Raw genomic sequence first — 5,709 nt, forward strand, 5'->3', positions numbered from 1 at the left:
TTTTTTCATTTGGACGGTGGGAAAACAACTTTTTACTACTATAAAAACCCTCTAATAAAAATAACCCACACATGTTGACTTCTCTGGAAGATTGAATGTGTATTAATTTTTTTGATAGGGCCCATTAAAGGTTAGATCCGAATTTTCTATACCATGTATAAAATCAATGGTTTAGTTTTAGAGCTAAAATGTTTAATTTTTATTTTAATTCGGGTATTTTACAACATTAATTGCTATTTATCATAGATAGCAATAGCATGGACAGAAATCACTGAATCGCAATTCGACTTAGATTATGGAGGTGGGCACTTCTCAAGATATATACCAGAACAAGTACTACTCTAGTATGGGAATATATACTAACATGCATTTGGATGAGTAAATATTACGAACTCAATTTCATTTTCATTAAAAAATTCTGCTGATGATACAGCTATAGAATTTGTATATGTATAATTATATATAGAAAGAAAGAAGAATTGAAGACCATGGTCCTGATGGGCCATAGCAATGTTCAAAAGCCAGTGACAAATATAGGGCAATTTCTTGGTTCTTGGTGGAGAGAAGAAGATAATGAGCACCGATATGTAGATAGGGTCACAACTAATGCCTTCTCTAAGTCTCTTGAAGGACGTCTTTGCATCATTGAGATGATGTACTCTGCAAACGCCGAGTCGCATGGCAATGTGATAGGACCATCGCTCGGCAGACCAAACTCTTCTTCGGACATTCTGAGTAACTCTATGAAGATGGGATTGTTGAGATACGCCAACGGAATAACAAAACGTTTCTGATCAGCCGTGTACACAACGAAGTGATCTTTAACAGCCACCATTGTGCTGCACTCATCTACATCCCGTTGTAGTTTAGTTCTTGGCGATGTTGAGATTCTTCTCCTGCCGATGGCTGCCAACTTCTGCCACTTTCTTGCCATGGCAAGAAGCTTCCTGTTGTTGATCATGTTTTGTTGTGTGAGCTTGAGAGAAATAAGGGTCTTGAGGAAAAAATTAAAGGAAGAGATTTGCTGCAGATAGATTTCTGAGATGAGATTGTTTTGGGGATGGAGAGAGCAATGGAACAAGCGGAAACAAGCCAGAGAGGAGTAGCTTTCCTTGTGTCGGGTTGCATGGGATGCATAGTCATGTGATGATTGGATTATTAAGAGCCATGCATCAAGACTAAAGAGGTTAACAACTTGGCATGATGGCTAGATTGTTGGGTACGTGAGTGGGTATGGGGGTATGTGGGTATGGGGGCATCACATCCAATATTGGATTCCTTTCTTCTCGATTATCAGTTAGGTTAGACGACATACTGGGTCCGACTAATTTAATGCGCCAACTCATAGACTATGAAATTGTTGGTGACCGTTGTCCGCCTACACGGAGTACCAATGTCCATTGTTAGCGACTGTGACAAGGTATTCGTCAGCTCATTCTAGCAGACACTTTTTCAGATGCATGATTGGGTATGAGCTCAAGTTACCACCCCCAAACCGACGGGCAAACCGAAGTTGTTAACCAGACGTTGGAGCAATATCTACAGTGCTTTGTAGGTGACCAGCCGCGAAAATGGTTAGAGTGGGTTCTTTGGGCAGAATACAGCTACAACACCTCTACTCACTCTTCCACCAAAATGACACCCTTCGAAGCAGTCTACAGGTCCAGAATACAGCCACCATTGTGCTGCACTCATCTACATCCCGTTGTAGTTTAGTTCTTGGCGATGTTGAGATTCTTCTCCTGCCGATGGCTGCCAACTTCTGCCACTTTCTTGCCATGGCAAGAAGCTTCTTGTTGTTGATCATGTTTTGTTGTGTGAGCTTGAGAGAAATAAGGGTCTTGAGGAAAAAATTAAAGGAAGAGATTTGCTGCAGATAGATTTCTGAGATGAGATTGTTTTGGGGATGGAGAGAGCAATGGACATAGCTTAGTTTTATATATAATTGCAAGCGGAAACAAGCCAGAGAGGAGTAGCTTTCCTTGTGTCGGGTTGCATGGGATGCATAGTCATGTGATGATTGGATTATTAAGAGCCATGCATCAAGACTAAAGAGGTTAACAACTTGGCATGATGGCTAGATTGGGGTACGTGAGTGGGTATGGGGGCATGTGGGTATGGGGGCATCACATCCAATATTGGATTCCTTTCTTCTCGATTATCAGTTAAGTTAGACGACATACTGGGTCCGACTAATTTAATGCGCCAACTCATAGACTATGAAGTTGTTGGTGACCGTTGAGACTGAAGTATTTGCTATACTGCTGAAGATGAAGAAACTACAATCAACATGATGAGTGCACTGTGGGGACACATTCTTCGTCTTAATTTCACTCCACACATCCATTACCCATCCTTTTCTACTTGGTTAGGTATGTGGGCAGTGGGCTTACTATATGAATCATGCCCTAAACTATGCTCCAAGTGGAAACTCCAACTTTTCCTTTCCTTTCCTTATTTTTTCCTTCAAACCAAACGTAGCCTTAATGTAACTTTGTCTGCCCAAAATTTTGTCATATATATACAGATGTAACTTTCAAGCCAACTGATACAAAAGCTCATGTTTGGGTTGCGATGCCCAAGTTTTTCCCTTTTTAGATATGTTCCACTAGGAATTTAGGTAGTAGATTTTCCAAAATCCATACGGAATTGACGTGTCAAGATGCGTACATGGACCTTCAATTAGGTTTTGGAAAATCTTGATGAATCCACCGTAACACCTATATGGGCCTTTGCCCATTGTCCCTCAAAGGCCCAGTTGGGAATCATAATTACCAGATGAATGGGAATTTCATTAATTAGTAATATTTAGATTTTGAGTCCTTTTGGGAGGGTTTTCCTGTGGTGGTTTTGAGCTCATCCAGATGGGCTTAAAACCAATATTTCATGAGAAAGCTTTTGTCCCTCCAGAAGGGGCCTTATATTTGCAAATTACTGAATTAAAGCGTGGGCCTGTGCATGTACCTGATCTTCTAATCTCATGCAATTAGGGACGTAGTACGAAGATATCAAACAGGACACGGATTGTCAGGGTGGTGTTTGCCCAAAAATTGGAATGCATGTTTTTACAAGATACGATGTCAGGGTGGTGTTTGGTGCACCACTTGAGGTTGATATCAAACTCTTATTTTCGTGCTCTTAGCCATAAATTCTGTATCTTGGACATATCACACACAACAATTTCGAAATTCACTTTCTCTCTCTCTCTTAGTCCAGTATGCTACAATCTCACAGAAGGTTTCTTCGGAGACTCTTCAACTTTGCTGGTTGCAGATTCTCGCCCAAGGCTCTGTTGTATCTTGGGAACGAATTTGCTTGTAACCCAACAACAAACTCAGTGAAAACTGAGTAGGGCAAATAACGTTCTAAAGACAGTGTCTTTAGATGCGCCTTAGAGCTTCCCCTCCAAATTCCAATGACCCCCCCAATGAAGAAGCTAAATATTACCGAAAAGAATGTAAGAGGAGGACATCTATGTCAAAACCTTTAGAAAGAGACAATGGGGGGAAAGGATACATGATGAAAAGGAGAAATCCACCATGTCTTCTCCCTTCTCTTCAAATTTACTTAACCCTGAAAAGGAAAGATAAAAAAGAAATATTCAAAAAACTACATAGTTACTAGGCAAGGGTTAACCAATACGGCAGAGCCCTTGTTTCAGCTTCAAGCCAGACGAAGGGTAAGAAGTTAACAAAAAATATATAATATTTGAAGAAATACAGGAAAGGCGCTGTCTAAATCGACTCCTCCATGGAGAGAAAAGAGAGAGGTGGGAAATTAGCCCAGGAATTATTTTGTGCAAATTCTTATTAATATTAGAAATGTGAATGAGTGTGAACCATAACAAATAGCGGTGGAAAAGGGAGAGGGATCTTGCTGATGTGGCAAATTGAGAGTGAAAGGAATGGTATTTTGACAGAGAAACAACTAAGGAGAAGCCTTGATTGAAGAAAAAGCTAGCTAGACAAAGGAGAGGCCATCTGATATGGACCAAGTGACCAATTTTGTTTTAATATATAGTAATATATATGCCTCTTTAGACTTGATTGAACCGATTTGCCAAATTTACACAATCATGATGTCAGCAGCAAACCACCTTCAACTTAGTGCCATCCATATAAACCTGCCAAAATAAATCAAATAGTGTCCCATAGGATTTGAGTTGGGCCGACAAGAATGGTCATTGTCTCAAATAGAATAATGTCATTTCACCAGCAATAGAAATGGGATTCCGATTCTATCTAACCAAACAGTTGGAATAGAAATGACCCATTCCCATATAGTTTTTCTGAACCATTGACATTTGCAAACACCCCCTTAATGAACTGCAGGTTTAAATGAATTCAAATAAATAAGCAAACTTGGGTTTCATCTTGGGGCAGAGTTGAGGGCACAAAGCAAAACCATGTGGATGGTTTACATACATACTAGCCCACCCACCGTGCACTCATCATGTTGACTCCTTTGTACGATGTTTCACAAGATTATTTTCATCTTCAACAGTATAGCAGTACTTAGTGATTGCCATGCCAACAATTTCAGTCAATGAATTGGCACATTAAAATAAATGGACCGAGTATGTCGTCTACCTAACCGATTGAGAGGAAAGAAATCCAAAATGGGATGTGATGCCCTGCTACCTCCATATATGGATGCCATCGTCATTCACTCAACAATCTATCGTGCCAAGTTGCCAAGCTCTTTAATCTAGATGCAACTTAATAGTCCAATCATCACATGGTTATGCATTCCATGCAACCCGACAGAAGGAAAGCCAGTCTCTTCTGGCTTGTCTCTTCTTGCAATTATATATAACTAAGCTATGCCCATTGCTCTTTCCATCCCCCAAAACAATCTCTTCTCAAAATCTTAAGCAAATATCTTCCTTCATCCTCGAGGCCCTTAGTTCTCTCAATCTCAAATTACAAAACATGATCAACAATAGGAAGCTTTTAGCCATGGTAAGAAAGTGGCAGAAGATGGCAGCCATTGGCAGGAGAAGAATCTCACCACCAAGAACTAAACTGCAAAGCGATGTGGATGAATGCAGCGCAATAGTGGTTGTTAAAGACCACTTTGTTGTGTATACGGCTGATCAAAAACGTTTTGTTATTCCATTGGCATATCTCAGCAATCCCATCTTCATAGAATTGCTTAGAATGTCTGAAGAAGAGTTTGGACTACCGAGCGATGGGCCTATCACATTGCCATGCGATTCAGAGTTTGCCAAGTACATTATCTCAATGGTGCAAAGACGTCCTTCGAGAGACTTAGAGAAGGCCTTAGTTATGACCCTATCTACATGTCAGTGCTCATTATATTCTTCTGTCCATCAAGAACAGAGTAATCAGCCTATACTTGCCGGTGGCTTTTGAACAAGTCATATTGCTATGTTCATGGGGACCATGATCTTCATTACTATTCTTTTCTTTTTCTTCAATTTTGTAAATAATTATACATATACAAATTTTGTAGCTGTTTCATCAGCAGAATTGCTGGATGAGAATGAAATTGAGTTCACTTTTCTCATGGAAATCTATGCTTGTATTCCTATACAAGAGTTGTATTTAATTTGCTCAGGCAACATCATCTTTTAACTTGAAAATTGTCCATAGCAGGTCTTCCCCTTCTTCAATTCTCCCCTTCTATGCTTTCTTTTTAAACTCTATCTCCTTTTTCCCTTACTCCTCAGCTCTCTCATTGAACTCT

The 5,709-nt window shown here is 39.9% G+C and overlaps 2 pseudogenes; one reads left to right on the top strand and one right to left on the bottom strand.

Annotated features, from left to right (window-relative positions):
- Window positions 1-385: 385 nt before the first annotated feature.
- On the bottom strand, window positions 386-1,904 carry LOC148791124 (auxin-responsive protein SAUR64 pseudogene; annotated as a pseudogene).
- A 3,054-nt stretch (window positions 1,905-4,958) lies between these two features.
- Window positions 4,959-5,375, top strand: LOC148791125 (auxin-responsive protein SAUR67 pseudogene; annotated as a pseudogene).
- The last annotated feature ends 334 nt before the right edge of the window (window positions 5,376-5,709 follow it).

This window comes from Nelumbo nucifera, chromosome 6, assembly GCF_055504915.1.
Source record: "Nelumbo nucifera cultivar China Antique chromosome 6, China Antique-T2T, whole genome shotgun sequence".
Classification (NCBI taxonomy): Eukaryota; Viridiplantae; Streptophyta; class Magnoliopsida; order Proteales; family Nelumbonaceae; genus Nelumbo; species Nelumbo nucifera.